Genomic DNA, 18,729 nt, shown 5'->3' on the forward strand with positions numbered 1-18,729 from the left:
TCCTTTTTGGAAGATCTAGGAGAGAATCTGTTTCCTTGCCTTCCCCCTCTTCTATAGGTGGCCTACATTCCTGGCTCCTGCAGTCCATCTTTAGAGTCCACAATAGCTTGATTCTTTCTCACATTACATCACTCTCATGTTGACTCATATTAACTTCCTTCTTCCACTTCAAGGGTCCTTATAATAGTGGGCCTGCCTGGATAATCCAGGATAATCTTCCCAACTCAAGGTCAGCTGGTTAGCAAACTAAATTCCATCTGCTGCCTTACCTGTTCTTTATCATACTGTAACATAACATACTTAAAGGTTCTGGAAATTAGAATGTAGACATCTTGGTGTGTGTTTGGGGGTTCATTATTCCCACTGACTCTGGAGGCTGAGTCAGGAGGATTCCAAGTTTGAGGTCAGCCTCAGCAACTTAGTGAGGGTTTAAGCAACTTAGTGAGAACCGAATGGCCAAGGTGTCACAACTTTACTACATTCAGTTTCCTTTTTCTCAAAGTAGACCAAGATGGAGCAATCCTTACAGTGCAGGGAAGGAAGGCAGGAGCTCCCCAAAGTAAAAGGGGCTTTGGCAGCTACTGGGACAGTCCCTCAGTCTCTCCCCTTATTCACAAGAATAGCTCCTCTGGTTCTACCTGAGGCACAATTGCCTGGTTCCTAACTTTCCAGGAGTCAGCTCTCAAAAATTTGCCTTACATCCTTAGCATGGAAGTGCGGTTGCTTCAAGTACCAGGCCTGCCCAAAAAAGCCAGAGCCAGAGGCTGCTCTCAGGTCCCATCTGGGGTGCCAATTTTGTTGCCAAAACTTGGTCCTTGTCCCCAATGCCAATTCATGCCAATTTAATAATGAGGACATGTTTTGAGGAAAAGGAAGAAGAACTTTTATTGCTTTGCTAGCAAAGGAAAAACATAGGACACTCCTATCCCTGAGGCTGTGATTCTTGCTTTCTTTATTCTTAGAAATCTTTACCTGCCCTCATGTCACAAAGATATTCTATATTTCTGTGTAAAAGATTCATAGATTTACCTCTTATTTTACATATATGTCCCATCTCAAATTAATCTTTGTTTATAGTATAAAGTAAGATTTGAGTTTTATTTCTTTTTATATGGATACTCAGTGGTTCCAGAATCATTCATGGAAAAGACTTTTCTGTCCCCAGTGAATTGCCTTGGTTACTTTGTCAAAAAATCAAATGACTTTGCAGGTGGGAGGATGTTCCTAGACCCTCTATGCAATTCTATTGATATATTTGTTGATCTTTATGCCACACTGTCTTGATTACTATTAAAATATATGTCTTAGTAGTTATTTTAAGTTCTTTAGCTTTGTTCTTTTTGAAAATTACTTTGCATAATCTAGATTTATCCTTTGCCTTTTTGCCATATGCCTTTATTTTCCTCTATGCCCTATACAATTTGTATTTCTTTAAAACTCTACTGGGATTACAATTATAATACAAATGTTGAGTCTAAAATACATGTTGGGAGAAATGATATGTTAACAATTATGAGCCTTCCCATGTAAGAATGTGGTACTTTTTTTTCATTTAGATTTGATGAATTTTTCTCAGCAGTATTTTGTAGGTTTTAATATAGAAGTTTTGGGGCTGGGGATATAGCTCAGTTGGTAGAGTGCTTGCCTTGTGTGCACAAGGCCCTGAGTTCGATCCCCAGCACCGCAAAAAAAAAAATATATATATATATATATTTTTAATATATAAAATATATATATATGTATATATAAGTTTTGAATATACTTTTTGATACATATGTTGCTAAACATTTTATAATTTCTTCTGTTATTGTAATTAAAATTTTATTTTCTAATGTGTGCTAGTTTAAAATGTAATTAATTTTTATGTTATTTAATTTCCAAACATGTTTTTTTTTTCTAGATCTCACACAGGTACTGATCTCTAATTGTATTGTAGTTAGAGCACATAATCTGTATAATTTCAATCCTTTTAAATTTATTGACCCTAATTTTATTGTTCATCAGATGCTCTATCTTACTTCATTTATGTTTACCAACAGTTTTTGAAAGACATGAAAGAAATACAAAAATTAAGCCCCATTTTCTTGCAGTTTATCAATCAAGGGAAGTATTAAAAATATAAAGGTGCCAGATACAGTTGTACACACCTCTAATCCCAGCAATTTGGGAGGCTGAGGCAGGAGAATTGCCATTCAAGACCAGTCTCAGCAACTTTATGATACCCTGTCTTAAAATGAAAATAAAAAGGACTGGAGGTGTAGTTCAATGGTAGATCACCCCTGGGTTCAATCACCGGTAGATAGATAGATAGATAGATAGATAGATAGATAGACAGACAGACACATATATTCATATACACATACCCATGGGACAAAGTTAGGAAAGACTAAAATTACATTGTCAGTATGGATTAAATACATAAGTGATGAAAAGTCCTAAAGGAATTTACTTATCAGAACAGGGGCTCTATCAGCATGTGCACCACTCCACTATTTCTGAGTGTGTTTTTTTTTCTCCCCTGCTGAGGGGCCAGGGATTCAAACTGGGGTCCTTGTGCATGCTAGGAGAGCACTCTCCAACACAAGCTATTTCTTCAGCTCCTCCACTATTTCTGAATGTGAGTGTTTGAACCAATTCTTAAAACAGGTGTTGGGCATGAACTATTGGATTGAATATTAGTGAAATAATATGTAACATAAGAGCTTTAAAAAAAGAACTGGAACATCATCAACAAAAGACAGTTCAAAATCACTTTCCCTTTTTTTCCTTTTTGTCTTAGTCCATTTTCTGCTACTAAAACAGAATGCCACAGACTGGGTCATTTACAAAAAAAAGAAATTTATTTCTCACAGTTCTGGAGGTTGGGAAGTCCAAGATCAAAGGGCTACATCTAGTGAAGGTCTCCTTGTTCTCCCATAATTTAGTGGAGGGCACCACTAATTCCAGTGCATGTAAAAGAGAAGAAAAGAGGGCCCAACTCCTCTCTTTTATAACTAACCCACTCCTGTGATAGAAGCATTAATTTATTCACAAGGATGGATTTCTTATGACCTAAAAACCTTCCATCAGGCCTTGTTTTTGTTACAATGAAAATTAAATCTCAACATGAACTTTAGAGAGAACAATATTTAAATCATAGCACATATTTTTCCATAAGAATTTTTTTCTAAGTTAACATGTCTCATGCTTTGTGATAAATGCTGGATCTGCACTGTCTCTCCACCCAAAGACCTCAGTGAGGTGGAAGATACAGGTATAAATTGGTAGAGCACAAGCCTTAAGAAGAAGGGGGATGCTAGCCAGGTGCAGTGGTGCACGCTTATAGTCTCAGCAGCTTGGGAGACTGAGGCTGGAGGATTGCAAGTTCAAAGCCAGCCTCAGGAACTTAGCAAGAACTTGTCTCTAGATAAAATATAAAAAAAGGGGCTGGGGATGTAACTCAGTGGTTAAGCGCCCCTGGGTTCAATAATTCCTGTTACAATAAAAAAAAGAAGAAGGGGGAGGAGGGAGATTCTAGTACTGGGATAGCAAGGTGAAGTAGAAATAACTACTTTACTTTGCCTGGAGTGGCACCAGGAATACCTTAGATAGTGGATATCATTTCAACTGGGTCTCTAAGCATGTGTCTACTGGGCAGAGAGAATGGAAAAGGCCTAACAGCATGAAAATATAAGACAGAGGCATCACGGAGACATCCATCATGAAGTTCAACCTCATGGTGATCCTGGGCTGCAGCAAAAACTGCAAACATTATTTCAGTGTCCTCTTACACATACACAGGAAGATTATGTAGTCTCTGCTCTCCGACAAACTGCAGCAGAAGTACGACATCCATTCCATGCCCATCTACAAGAATGACAAGGTTCAGGGTTTAAGATACTACAATGATAGCAAAATTTGCCAGGTAGTCCAGCTATACAGAAAGAAATGTGTCATCTATATCAAGTGGTTGCAGCATAAGAAGGCTAATGACATGACCATTCAAGTGGGCATTCACCTGAGCAAGGTGGTTATCATCAAGCTAAAACTGGACCAAAAAAAAAAAAAAAAAAAAACTCTTGAATGCAAAGCCAAGTTTCAACAAGTTGGAAAAGAAAAAAGCAAACATAAAGAAGAGCTTATTGAGAAAATGCAGGAACGAATGTAACCTGTTATGCAACTACAGCTTAAGTGGATTCCTAGCCTAGAGTGTTTCTTTAGGACTTTCCAAGATGTCTCTGGAATGTTTCATTGCCTTCCTGTTTTGTTATTATTGTGTGGTTCTGTAAATATACTTTTGCTATTTTTATTCATAATTTTATGAATAAAAATTTGAAGTGTTTCCTAACTTCAAATGATATGTACATCATTTTGCAAATAAAATCCATCTTATCAAAAAAGGAAAGGAAAATATAAGACAAATTGAAATAGTAGCTTAGGTGTATGTATATGATGAGTAGAGGTATGAATTTGCAAAGGTGTGATAGAGCCAGATAATTAGAATATTTGGTTGTGCCTAAGGAGTTTGTAATTTATGTTTAAGTGAATGGAAGCCATAAAATGTTTTTAAGCAGTACAGAGGCTTATTCATATTTATGTTTATAAAGATAATTGGCAAAATTGGAAGGGTGGTGTATTAGCTTTATATCACTATGACCAAAATACCGGACAAGAACAACTTAGAGGAGGAAAAGTTTATTTTGGCTCATGGTTTTAGAGGTACAGTCTGTGGTCAACTGATTCCATTGCTCTGGGCCTAAGGTGAGGCAAAACGTCATGGCAGAAGGGCATGGTGACAGAATGCTGCTCTGCTCATGGTGGCCAGGAAGCAGAGAGAGAAGAAAAAGTCAGGGGGACAAGATATAATCCCCAGGTCTGGGGTTGTGGCTAAGTGGTAGAGTGCTTGCCTGGCATATGTGAGGCCCTGGGTTCCATCCTCAGCACCACATATGAATAAATTAATTAAATAAAGGTCCATTGACAACTAAAAAATGTTTAAAAAATAAAAAAAGATATAATCCCCAAAGGCACACCCCCAGTGACCCATCTCCTCCAGTCACCCTCCACCTACCTCCAGTTACCACCCAGTCATTCCATTCAAACTTGGATAGACTAATTGTTACAGGTCTCATAATCTAATCATTTTACCTCTGAATATTACTGCCTTAACACAGGAACTTTTGGTGGGACACCTCATATCCAAGTCATAACAGGTAGATTGGATTTGTGAGAAATTAAAGACAGGAAAATGCATTGGAAGACCATGTTGTAGCTCAAGTTATTGAGGATGAATCTGAAGTGAGGCAAGAAAGAAGAATCAATATGTGAAACACAGAGGAGGTAGAAGGAATAGACACCTGAGGATTAAGAAAAGTGGTCATGAGTGATTTACCACTTTGTATGTGTGTAGAGGGTACATGGTGATTTCATTAACAAGGGAAGAACTGCAATAAAAAGTAGATTTGGGAAGAAAAACTGAGTTTCATTTCTTTTACTAAATTTGAAAATTAATGTCAGAGTAATATCATGGCTGATTTTGAAAATGGAGAGGGGCCATGAACCAGGGAATGGGGGCAACCTCTAAAAATTGGAAAATGTAAGAAAGAAGTCTTCCAAAGAGTTTCCAGAAAGGATATTCACTCTATTGATATATTACTTTAGCCCAGTGTGACTATTTTTAGACTTCTGGCCTCTAAAAATGCAAGATATGTATCTTTTTCTTCTTCTGAAAATAACATGTCCATCTAACCTTTGTTTTCATTTAGAAATGTTTCTCTTTAATTTTTTTCTGAGTTCACACATGTATTTTCTTTACAGGAGTGGTTATGATACTCAATCCCACCCCAATCAGGCTCTTCCTTTGGTGTTTTAAAAACTGGAATGGTAGTGAGACCCTGTCTCAAAATCAAAACCAACCAACCAAATAAAACAAAACTGGAAATGGGGGAAGAGAGATGCCTTCTGTCTGGTAGCAATTTGATAGGCATAAGCTCACTCCTTCTCAGAGGCCATGGTTCCACACCTGTAGATCATGACTTTGGGAGGTTTAGAAAAAATGACCCTGGCTGAGAGAGGTAAGATTGAGTGCCTGAACTGGAATTTGAAGCATTCTAGTTTCTGGTTCCATTTATCCCCAAGACCAATCATAGAGTTTCCCTTTTACAATTTGAGTTACACAATAACCTAAGCTACTTAAATTTAGTATTTGTTACTCTAACCAAAATAATCTGACAAATTCAGGCAACAAATAAATAAATAAACCCAGTAATTAAGTGAAAAGTTTTTAAAAACCACATATACACATCTATTAGGATGCAAAAATTACCTTCATTAACCCACTGTGATTTTTAAGCACTTTCCATAAGGGAAACCTTTTACTAGTGAAATGAGTAGGACAAGGTCCTGCTTCTGGCACTTACAGATGGTACTCATCCTACAAAATTTGTGTCTGCATTTGCCAACATACTTTTTTTGTGATAAGTCCTTCCTACAATCTCTTTACATTTATTTGACAAAGGCAAAATAGAAATGTGTTCAAGAAAGTTGGCTTTGTAAAATACACAAATGGAAGAAACACAAAGGTTAATAGGAAGATTTCAGGATAGTCATATCTTTAAAGGCAATTACCAGGCTCTTCCATAAAATGCTACTATCACAATCAAAATAGTTGCCGGGAAGGAATATTGGTGTGACCCTGTGGTGATTCTTTTATTCTTAATAAACCAAATACTTCTTAATTCCATCATTACTAAAGGAATAATAATAATAATAATCAGGCCCACAGCCCAATTCACTTTGAATTCACTCAGGTGTGTGTTTATTTTAATGGCCGATCTGAAGGCATGTGAGGTAGGTACCACAACTGACCAGAATCTAAACAGAAAAGCATAGAACTTCAAACTAAGCACACATGCAGCATGGAATAATAATCAAGTCAGGCTCCTTAGAATGCTAAATTCCAGAAAACCTTCAGCCCTTAGGTTGTTGTCTCCACAACAGCACAGATCTTTTATTTTGTTTCTAAGAAGGGCTTTTATATTCTAAAATTCAAATTCTAAAGTAGCAGCCTAAAAGGCAGATTGAAAGATGGTGTTATTTGACAACCTGTGTTTTCTCCTTTCCAAGCTATTCCTGTAGGTTTGTTCAAGATTTTCTTTCAAGAGAAAGCACATTGTTGTCCCCCAAAGTTGTCCAGAAACAGCGGCAAGAGAGTTTGTCCTCAGGGAAAGGGCAATTCCCAGAGTTGTAACTGTGGGCAATGGTTGGATGGTTACCAGTCATGATCTGGACAAGCACGCATACCTGCACAGATCGTCTGTGGATGAGAACTCTCCACTCCCCTTCACAAGGACTGAGGACTGTGCATGATGAGAAGTGACAAAGGGAAGAAAAATGTGTAATGAGATAGGCATATGAAAGGAGGGAAAGTGTGGCAGGGATCTGTGTGGCTTGAGGAAGTCCAGAGGGCTGTTTGGCCCTGCACCAGGCCTGGTTTTCTTTTGAGGGCGAATGTGGGGGTGCACAGAGGGGCCTCGATGGCTTTTCTGTCTACCAAGAGTGGAGAGCTCCAGCCCGATGCCCGGGGTAGTTAGTCTTCCGGGCAGAGGCAGTAGTGACAGAAGCTCCACTCCTCCGTTTCCCACTCTTCCTGGCCCCGCCCCTCGTTTCCCACCCCTGCTAGCCCCGCCCCTTCTTTCATAACTCCGCCCCAACCCGGCCCTGTAGCTTACCACCTCCCTTCGCGTCCACTCCTGCCTGCTAGCTCCCGCTTGACTCGGCAGTCGTGGGAGCGCGCAGGCGCGGCGTGCAACTCTCAGAGCGCTGAGTAGCGGAGAGGGACGCGCGGTAAGTGTGGCAGCAGCGCGGGGCTCCTCCTGGGTAACTTGGTCCCAGACGAGCGTCCCAGGAGGGATCGGGGTGCGTGGGGGTGATTTCAGTTCGGCGAAGAGAAAGTAACTAGACGTGAGGCAGCATTGGTGGTGACGTTGCCTAAGGGTGTCCGGCCGGGACCGCGTGGGGAACCAAGTGCTTGGTGGAGGGAGTGGGCGAGGGTGTGTATAGGGAGAAAAATTGGAGGAAGGGGCTCCAGAGGCTGCAAGTCCACACATGAGGTTGGCAGGATCGGGAAGCTCACCAAGGGCGCTGGAGAGTGTCCCAGCTTCAAGTTCAGTCCCCTTGATTAGTGCCTCTGAGCAGGGTCCCGGACACATCCCTCCCCCCTCACTGCCTACTCGGGGTGCATAGTTGCCAGAAACGTTCACCGTAGCTGGGGAGAGGATTTAGAGGTGGGCTCTTGGCCCGGGCTCGTGCCAAGGAGGGCGTAGCTTTCGTGTGACTTTCCTTTACCCCGCCCCCGGGAATGTGTCCCTCTTCTGGTCCATTGTGCTCGTGGACGTTTTAACAAAGGCTATGACTGTTTCGTAGGCAGTGGCGGGTGACAACGGGGGCGGGTGTGTGTGTGTGTGTGGGTGCTTGAAAAGTCGAGATGCGGTCCTGGGGACGGGAGATCTAGGGGGTGCCTGGCGTGGGGGAAGTAGAAGGAAGGGAACAACCTTCCTGCTTCAGCTTTTTCCTTCTTCCTGGTCCGTTGATTTTGATCAGTGGTAGGAACAACCCCGAGAGGAATACGACTGCTTGTTAGTGTGCATGTTCAGGCTCTGGCTGCTGCAGCCTTTGGTTTTGTGATCGTGTTGTGCATATATTTTCTAGAGTCCCTTCGGGAGAAAAGCTAAACTAATAGAATTTGAAAGGAGTAATTGAAGGGGGGGGGTCGGTGAAGAGGTGGAGTGACAAAACTTAAGAGCTAAATAATTGCCTTTTAATAGTCGTAGTTTAAAGCCAGACTTTGAAAGATGTGAAGATAGGCAAGTCAGGGTAAGTAAGAAGTTGATTGGGGTACTCTTGTTTCAAAGACGAGCATATTATAGGGGGTAGGGTGCTGCCAAGTACTTTGGCAGACTCTTTAGAACCCTCAAAATGATATTAGGAATTCAAAACACTAGGGAAAATATTATGATGTTGGATAAGGGTCCATAGGCTTTCATTTTCAATTTTAGAATCTTTTATGAAAGATGGTATACGTATTCCCAAGCGTAAATGTTGATATTTTTACTCATTTGTTTTAACTTAATACAACAAAACAAACTGATCTTCCTTTTCCTCCACCCCTTTCCCTTGATTGTGAATCCTGTTTTATAAACATTTACTTTCAGATTTGAAATATGTTTAAAGATACAGTTGCCCCACCTCAGATATGAAGTGAATAAGATTTCTTCTCGTTTATTCTTGTTTTACTCTTTCTTCTTTGCTTTTCTGTTATTTTAAAAAACAGAAACAGTTGCTAAATTACCAAACTTGGGAGGTGGGAGTAAGGGATTCCTTGTTCTTTTTCTAAGGAACTCCTGGAACTTCCCAAATGAACTCCCAGTTCATCTGTGCAGACTCAGCGCAATTCACTTCTTGGAAAAATTTGCCAACATACCAAGAATAAATTAATCATTCCCTTTTCCATTAAATTGATATCACTGGCCTTATTTGTCTCTTGCTACTAGAACCTGAGGCTCCTGTGTTACCCCAGTATATAGTGCTACCTGGCATGTGGTGAGTGCCTAGTAAACTTAGTTAGATATTAATAAATACTGTTAGAAAGATACCAATTCATTTTGCATAAAGTTCATGGGATAATAAAAAATTCAAAATGGTAAAATTGTATTTAATATTTGAGTAGTGTTATTTGGAATATTGATAAGGAATAAGTACAGAAATATGTTTCCACATATTAGTCATAGTTTATCCTTACAAAAGAAGTACAAAAACTGCAGATAAAGGGAAAACGGGATCAGAAAATAGCCAGGTTTCGTTCTGAGAGGGTCCTGGGGATGGAACTGGTATCCCCATGCTAGGCAAGCACCCTACCACTGAGCTACACCCCCAGCCCCCAAGACCAAGTTTCTAAAAGGCTAATTTCTGATACTGAAACTTGTGAAAAATCAACATGTAACAGATTAACTATTTGTAGAAAAACAAATAGAGTGCTGCTGGAATTTAGGAAGTACTACAAATGAACCAAGCTTGCCAGGTGGTATTCTCTGAAGCCTGATGTAATAAAAGAAAACTGTAATCTAGTCTGTTGTATTATATTTCTAAATCTTAAAAAAAAAAACATTTTTAGTTGTATATGTACACAATAGCTTTATTTATTTTCATATGGTGCTGAGGAACTAACCCAGTGCCCCACATGTACTGGGTAAGTACTCTGCCACTGAGCTACAATCCCAGCCCCTGTACTTCTAAATCTTAAGGTGGTTTGAGCCTTTAGCTAATGGGTCTCTTTGAGTTATAGTATTCCCTGATGGGTTTGTTCTAACCATTTCTGTCATCTTACCTTTGACATTCTCTTAATTTCCACCAGCATTACTGGCTTTCCATTCACTTCTGATTCACAACAGGAGCTAACTTCCCCTTGCTCATCACCAGATCCACTCAATCTCATTCCCTCCCCCAACCTTCATCTCATGAATGATTTTCCCATTGGAGAGACTATTACAAGCAAATGATCACTCACTTTGTAAAAGAATTTAATTGATTCTTTAGTCTAAAAATGAGTCTTGATTGACTACTTGGTTAGTACAAGTTTCTTTGTGCAAAGCAGAGAATCTATTCTGGTAATTAGTAACCTCTATTTTTCTTCCTTCACTTAATTTCTCCCCTTTCTACCTAAATGTAAAAGTGATCCAATTCTATTTCCTTTTTAAATAACGTTAACCACTTAATCCCTGAACACTTCGTGTTCAACATTTCTTTTATTAAAACTTGAAACACAGAGAAGATGAACAGATGCCATACAGTTTTTTAAAAAGTTCTTTATCTTCTGTGACCTGTATACCCATTATTGAAAAAATATTTCAAACCAAACCATTACAAGTATATCTTCCTTCTTAAAACTTTCCTTATCTAGACGTATGCTATGGTTTGGATATGAGGTGTCCCCCCAAAGGCTCCCATGTTAATGCAGGACTATTCTGAGGTGAAATTATCAGATTATGAGACCTGTTAACCTAATCAGTGTAGCCTAGTTTGAATGGACTGAGTGGTAACTGCATACAGGTGGGGCATAGCTGGAGGAGTGGGTCACTAGGAATGTATCCTGGAAGGGTTCGCCTTCCCTGCGGCCCCTTCCCCTTGCTCTCTGCTTCCTGGCTATCATGAGTGGAGCAGCTTTCTTCTGCCATGATGTTCTACCTCACTTTGAGCCCAGAGCGGTGGAGCCATCCAGCCATGGACTGAACCTCCAAAACCATGAGCCAAAGTAAACTTTTCCTCATCAAAGTTGTTCTTATCAGGCATTTTGGTCACAGTGGTGAAAAACTGACTAATACAACTTCCTCCTTGTATTTCCATTTTTCTTTTAATTCTTGATTAGCTCACTCATTATTCCATGAAGTCTGTGCAAAACTTTCTTTCTCACTATGTGCTGAAGACAATAATATGGCAATCAAGGACATGGATGAAAGCAAGACAAAATTTTAAACTTCTCTCTAAGCATCAGTTTCCTCATCTGTAAAAAATAATAATGATAATACTTACTTGATAGTGAGATCAGGTATTTTGATAACTTATCCTAATGTTTTAAAAATGACAGCAATTTATTTGTATTTGCTGTTTCTTGTAAGCTCCCATCATTTCAGTTATCACTTGACTTCAAAATGTGGATGTTTTGACATCTCACACCTGTTTAAATCCAGTTGTGTATTTGTGGTTTCCTTCCATGTATCTCTGTCAAATTGTTTATAGCACAGTGGTTCTCAAATTTTAGCATGCATCATAATCACAAGAATGCACAGATTTCTGGACCCCACCCCCAGAGTTTATGATATGAGATAAGGCCTGAAAATTTACATTTCTAGCAAGTTTCCAAATAATGGTGATGTGCTAGCCTTAGGAAAACATTGAGTAGCACTTAGGTAGATGACATTCAGACAGATTGGCGGAGAGGAAGGAAGAAGAGAGCAACGAACAAAAATTCATAGAAGTTAAGAGCAGAATGTGCTTAAAGCTGTCAGTGACATGTCCTGTAAAGTATGGAGAGGATGGGACCAAGAAAAACACTTGGATATGATAACCAAGAGGTTTTTCTTTTGGTTTGTTTTTGGTGTATGTCAGGTACAGATGACTGATTTAACTATACTTGTTATAGGTGGAATTCTGTCATTATTATGACCAGAAAAAAATATTGCAGGTATTTGAGGCAATGATTCCTTAATCTGGGGCTGGGAATGTAACTCAGTGGTAGAGCACTTGCCCAGCAAGGGCAAAGCCCTGGGTTCAATTCCCAGAACTGGCAGGGGGTCGGGGGAGAAGAAGTGTGTATGATTCCTTAATCTGGTGTGTGCATCAGACTCTCCTAAGGAACTGTTTCAAACAACATACTTACATTTAGCATCCCTCCCCCATATAAACTCATCAAATCAAAATTTCAGGGTATGGAACTTAGGCATGAAAAAATCCCAGGAGATTTTGACGGGCATTCTGCTTGAGAAACACTTCTTTGAGCAATGATAGATAGGATGTGGAGGCAGTAAAAATAAACAACTTTTGTTGGTAAATTGTTGGTGAAAGGAGAAGGGAAGAAAAAGATGGGAGTTTGACGAATTGAAGGTATCAAGATAATGGGAATGTTTAAAGAGGAATAAAAAACTTGTTAGGGCAGAGGAGCAACTGAAAGAGTAATGCTAGGAGGATGTAATTGATGGACTAGAGTATTGGAGTAGGACAGCAAGAGAGAATGGAATTAGGGGCACCAAGAGAAGAGAAAAGAATGTGTGAAAAAAATAAATCTAAATCTAGAGGTATGTTAAGCTGAAGAAACTTTCTTTAAGGGAGGTTCATTTGCATACTACTATTTTTCAGTGGAACTTAAGTAGTTGGTGAACTCTAATTAGAATTAATTTTTGCAAGTTTAATAATGCTAGCAAATAGTAATTTTAGCTATTGTAGTCACCATTAATGATTACACAATTTCATTTTCCCACAGTATTTCTTAGAAGATCTTTTAAAAAATTAAATGAACACCTGCTGTGTTGTAATGCTGTTGGCCCAGGCTTGACTGCCATATCATATGTTTTTATGTTTTTCATTCAGTTATTCAACTAATATTTGTGAAACTATCAATTTGTCAGAAAATGTTCTAAGCACTGAGAATACAATAGTGAATAAAACAGTTGTGTTTTATTGGATATTTCTTCCCTCAAGTAGTTTACATCTTATTTGAGGAAGGCAGAAAATAAATTGTAAAAAGGAAAATGAGAAAGAAATATATTTACCACAAATATAATTATTTGTATATAATCATGAACCACATAATGACATTTTGGTCAATGACGGATTACATATACAATGGTGATCTCATAAGATTATAATAAGATTATCATGGAGTTGAAAAATTTTTCTATTGCCTAGTGACATGGTAGGCATTGTAATGTCATAATGCATTACTCACGTTTGTGGTGGTGCTGATATAAGCAAGCATACTGCACTGTCAGTTGTATAAAAGTACAACACATATTAATAATGTGTGTATTTTGATAATGTATTACATTAACACTTGCTAATGATAATACAAGATTGTTACTGATTTATGTATTTACTATGCTATAGTTTTAGAGTATATTGCTTCTACTTATAAGAAATTACTGTAAAACACTGTGCCATGTTACTCTAGCAGCAGCCTCTTGCATCTTGTGTTTACCGTATCTCTTGATTGCATCAAAAGGCCATGAGGAATGATTGACCTTGTATACCATCTAGACTTGTGTAAGTATACTCTTAAGATGCTTGCCTAAAGACAAAATTGACTAAAGATGCGTATCTTCATTGTTAAGTGACACATGACTATACACACACACACACACACACACACACACACACATACACAGATACATATGCATATATAAAGTCATTAGTGTTGCATTTTTTTGTGACAAATACAAAACAGGGACAATGAATGGGGAAACACTTACAGGTATTCACCTGTGGGTGAATAGGGTGTGTTGGAGGGCAGTGATCAGGGAAGACTTCACTATCTACAAAGACCTGTAGGAGATAAGAAAACTATTTATATAGAGGAAAAAGTGTTTTTGACATAGAGAACATCAAATGCAGAAATCATGTAATGGGACCTTTTTGAGGCCTTCTTTCAAAGAATAGCAAAGTGATCTTTGTAACCAGAGTAGCATGGGGTGAGTAATAACACAGAGTCAGGTAAGCAAGGATTGTGGGAGGGTGAGAAAATTCCATAGAGCTATTCAGGTCAATATTGGAAGACATTTTAAGGTGAGGATAGCCATTAGAGACTTTAAAGTCAGGAGTGGTCTTATCAGATTTCTGTTTTATAGGGATCTCTTTGGGTGCTGTGTAGAGAGTAGATTGAAAGAACAGAAGAGAGGCCTATTAGAAGAGGGATTATGGTGGTTGGATTCAGGTAGTGTAATGCTGGAGGTGATGTTAAATGATCAGATTTCTTGATGATTTGGAAGTAGAATGTAACAGAAGATGAGAGTCAAGGATGATGCCAGTGAGTTTCAACTGAACCCCTGGTAGAATGGAGTAGCCCTTTAATGAACATGGAAGATTGCACTACCTTTGTTGTTCTATAGTATTATATCCTGTGTCTTTTGCTTCTCTATATAAACTTCAGAATCAATGTTTTATATTCACAAAATAACTTGCTGGGATTTTCATTGGGATCACTTTGAATTTGTAGATCAACTTGGAAAGAGCTTACATCTTAAGACTATTGAGTATTCCTATCCATGAACATGAACTACTTGCCATTTCATTTTCTGAAAGAAAAGATTAAAGGTTAAGTACTGACCATGCTGAGTTTGAGATGACTGTTTCATAGCCAGACAGAATTCATCGATATGGATAGTTCTATCAGTTTTTGTCTCTTTATCTCTGATAATTTTCTTTGTTCTGAAGTCTGCTCTATCTGAAATAAATATAACTAATCTTACTCTTTTAATTAGTGTTGACATGGTACATCTTTCTCCATCTCTTTAATTTTAGTGTTATGTGCTTTTAGAGTAACAATGAGTTTCTTTTAATTGTATTTAGACTATTCACATGCAAAGCAATTATTGATTTAGTTGAATTAATATCTGCTGAACTTGTTATTGTTTTCTATGTATTGCCTTTATTCTTTGTTATTCTTTTTGTCTTGTACTCTTTTTATGCCTTTTATGGGTTTAATTAAGCATTTTATATGTGCTACAGTTTGAATGTTTCCCCAAAGGTCCATGTGGTGAACTCTAGACCCCTGCATGGTGGTATTAGGAGGCAATAGAACTTTTAAGAGATGGGGTCTTCTGGGAGGTCTTCAGATCATTAGAGGCATGCCCTTAAAAGGGATGGTGGTACCCTGGCCCCTTCCTCTCTCACTTTCACTTCCCAGCCATGAGGGGAATAGCTTTGTCTTCCAAGCCCTCCTCCTGTGATGTCCTACCTTGCCACAGGTCCCAAAGCAAAGGAGCCAACCATGAGCTGAAACCTCTGAAACTGTAAGCTAAAATAAACCTTTTCTCTTTAAAAGGTGATGATGTCAGGAATTTGCTATAGTGATGAAAAGCTGACTAAAATTATGATTTTATTGTTTCTCCTTTTTTGGTATATCAAGTATGCTTTAAAAAAAACTGTAAAATCATTGCTCTAAATTTTCTAATATACATTTTTGCAGTGAATCCAATCCATTTTTGAAAACACTATACTCCCCATGGGTAGTGCAAGTATCGTTAATAAAATATTCCTAATTTCTACCTACCTCTCATTGCTTTGCTTTTCTTAAGACTTTAGTCATGTAATTATTTCTAAATGTTAGTTAATTTTGCCTGTATTGGACTTTATTAAATGAAAACATCCATGTATCCATATTTGTTTTGCTCAATATTACATCCATTAGTTGAGTGCTTCTCAGACATTGGTGTGCACGTGAATTCCCTGGAGGTTTGGGTTGGGGCCCGAGATTCTACCTAACAATTTCCCATGAGATGCTGATGTTGCTCTTCCACAATGTTTGCAGAAATATGGTTCTAGTTCATTCCACTTTCAACTGCTTACTATGCTCTGAATACTTCAGTTATTTACTCTACAGATTTTCACCTAGGGCAGGAAAGAAGTAGGAAACTGTCCTTTAGTTTTCCACGAAGTATTTTTTTTTCCCTAGGATTGGGAACTAAGAAGGAACAAATTATTTCATACTAACATGAGTACTGTCATCAGTGTAGTAAATTGAAGATTTGAATAAAATAGTAATATGGTCCCAGAACATTTCCCACATTGCCTTTTTAGTTATAGGCAAGATTTTGCCAACTTTATTCTGTTCAGATTATCTTGACATAAGGTAATGTTAAAAAGGACATATTGGTGCCTTGTGTGCAAGTGAGTGTGTGCTCACTTGCATATGTATGGGAGTAACAGACAAGATATAAAGCTTTTTTTTTTAAGGGCTTTTATAGGAAACAATAGCTCCTAGTGTTTTGTTTTGATTCTTTTTATTGTTCAGGGCTTTGAAGACAAGCTCTTTTTATTGCAACATCCTTCCTATAACGGCAAAGTGATTTGGTTATCCTGAAAACCTGGAGGACTGTAGAAATGATATTGTATTGCAAGTTGACTTGTAGAGCCTCCTAAAGAAGTGAATTTATATATGTTAAATTTAAATTAAGCGTTTATTGAACACTTTTGGTGTGTAGGGGGTGTGTAAGCTAGTGTAATCCTTTGTAAATTAAAAACATAAATACTTCTTAAGAATGTTATTGGGCCAGGTACAGTGGTGCATACCTGTAACCCCAGCAATTTGGGAGGCGAGACAGGAGGGTGGCAAATTCAAGGCCAACCTTAGCAACTTACGGAGACCCTGAGTAACTTAGGGAGACCCTGTCTCAAAATAAAATATAAAAAGATCTGGGGATGTAACTCAGTGGTAAAGCACCGCTAGGTTCAATCCTCAGTATCTAAAGAAAGAAAAAACACATTATTGGTTTTTGGGCATAATGAAGTGAGAATCAAAGAGTCTCAGAGCTAGAGTAATCACAGTTCTTAAAAATGCTTATAGTTGCTTTGCTTTCTCCATTATTGTCTGGTAATAATTGACATAGATATTTTCAAGCTCATTCAAATACTTGGTGATGAATTTTTGATAAAGCACATTATCTTCTTCAAAGACTTGGCAATTAAATGGACCAGAATTGAAAGAACAATTTGAACTCTTAGGCACATTTTTTTCAGTGCCTCAGAATGTAGAAGCTAGAATTTCTTTAGGAAAATGTGTTATATTTAAAATCCCTGACATGGAGTAACTTCCCTGTGTTGTGTTTTCTTTCCTCCTTTCAAACCTGTCTCTGAAGATGTGCATTATTTTCTGGAGTCCTAGTTAACCAAATGCCTCCTTTTTCAGTGACAAAGCCTTGTTATTTAAAGCACTTTATGTTCTGTGAATCTCTTCCAGCCTATCTGTAGTGTGCCTGTTCTTTGTGATTTGGTTTCTAGTGTTATGCATTCCAATTTTATAAAAAACTGTATAAGTAACTTGCACAATAATCCATTTTGACATGTTTGCTTCAGGGTAGAAAGCAGAAAAAGTCAGAAACATAAGCCCAGTTTTAAAATTTGCTGTTACTGCAAAAAAGAAAAAAAGTTTAATGGGATATATTTCAAGTTTCTTTTCCTATATTAGTATTACTTATGGGACTAGAATATTTATTTTGTCAAGGATATATTTACTTTTGTATGTAATTTTATCCTGCTTCAGTATTCTGCTTCAAATCCCTTGGATTTATCAAGAAAATATTGTTATAGAAGTGAAAAAAAGAGAGAAATATCTTCTTTAGGTTTGTAAGCAGAGAGTCTGAAAATACAAATGTTTTTGTTGGATTAATGTGAACAGTATTGTAAAAATAACTGTTCTTTGAATTTTAAACTTTTAATTTAAAATGCAAATGGTAGATGTGCATATTCTTTTTATATTTCATTCTTTAAATTATGAATATTCAACAAAGTTTATAAAATTGACCTTTGCAAAGTTTTAAATAGTCTATTCCTATTATTGTTGTCCCAGTTTAGGGTTTCTTACATCTTTCCTAACACTTTAGTCATAACCTTTTAAGTGGTCTCCCCAGTCATTTGTTCCTTGTTCTTAATCCAGATCCACCCATCCACAGATATTGAAAACCTCCTGGGGGGCTGTAGCTGTAGCTCAGTGGTGGAGTACTTGCCTAGCACATGTGAGGCACTGGGTTCTATCCTGGCACCACATAAAAATGAATAAATAGGGCTGGGGAGATAGCTCAGTTGGTAGAGTGCTTGCCTTGCAAGCATGAGGCCCTGGGTTCGATCCCAGTACCACAAAAATAAATAAATAAATAAATAAATAAATAAATAAAATAAAGGTATATATTTGTAGATGAACATAATACCTTTATATGACTATATATATCTATATCTATTTCTATCTATTCTCCCACCTGCAGGCATCATCTTTCACAGTGTACCTGGAAAACTCCATCTACCCCTATAGACCTAACTGTTCACTCTGTCAAAAGTTGTGTGTAGCTAACTTTTCTGAGTTGTATGTGTCTAACTCTTCTTCTGATTTTCTATTTGAGTTCCTCATTTGCATTTGAGTTCTTAGCCTTTTGACTGGAGCTAATTCTTTGCCAGCATCTCAGGCCTACTAGCCAGAGGTCAGAGTACTAT

General features: G+C 38.0%; 1 protein-coding gene and 1 pseudogene across 1 annotated transcript in view; both read left to right on the plus strand.

Annotated features, from left to right (window-relative positions):
• Positions 1-3,700: 3,700 nt before the first annotated feature.
• On the plus strand, positions 3,701-4,147 carry LOC124971424 (60S ribosomal protein L26-like; annotated as a pseudogene).
• A 3,545-nt stretch (positions 4,148-7,692) lies between these two features.
• The window catches only part of Prrg1 (proline rich and Gla domain 1), a 104,457-nt gene continuing 93,420 nt past the window's right edge, over positions 7,693-18,729 (plus strand). The window contains exon 1 of the mRNA XM_047536835.1: positions 7,693-7,824. The gene's annotated coding sequence lies outside the window, so the exon portion shown is untranslated. The remainder of the gene's footprint in view (positions 7,825-18,729) is intronic.

This window comes from Sciurus carolinensis, chromosome X (assembly GCF_902686445.1).
Source record: "Sciurus carolinensis chromosome X, mSciCar1.2, whole genome shotgun sequence".
Taxonomy (NCBI): Eukaryota; Metazoa; Chordata; class Mammalia; order Rodentia; family Sciuridae; genus Sciurus; species Sciurus carolinensis.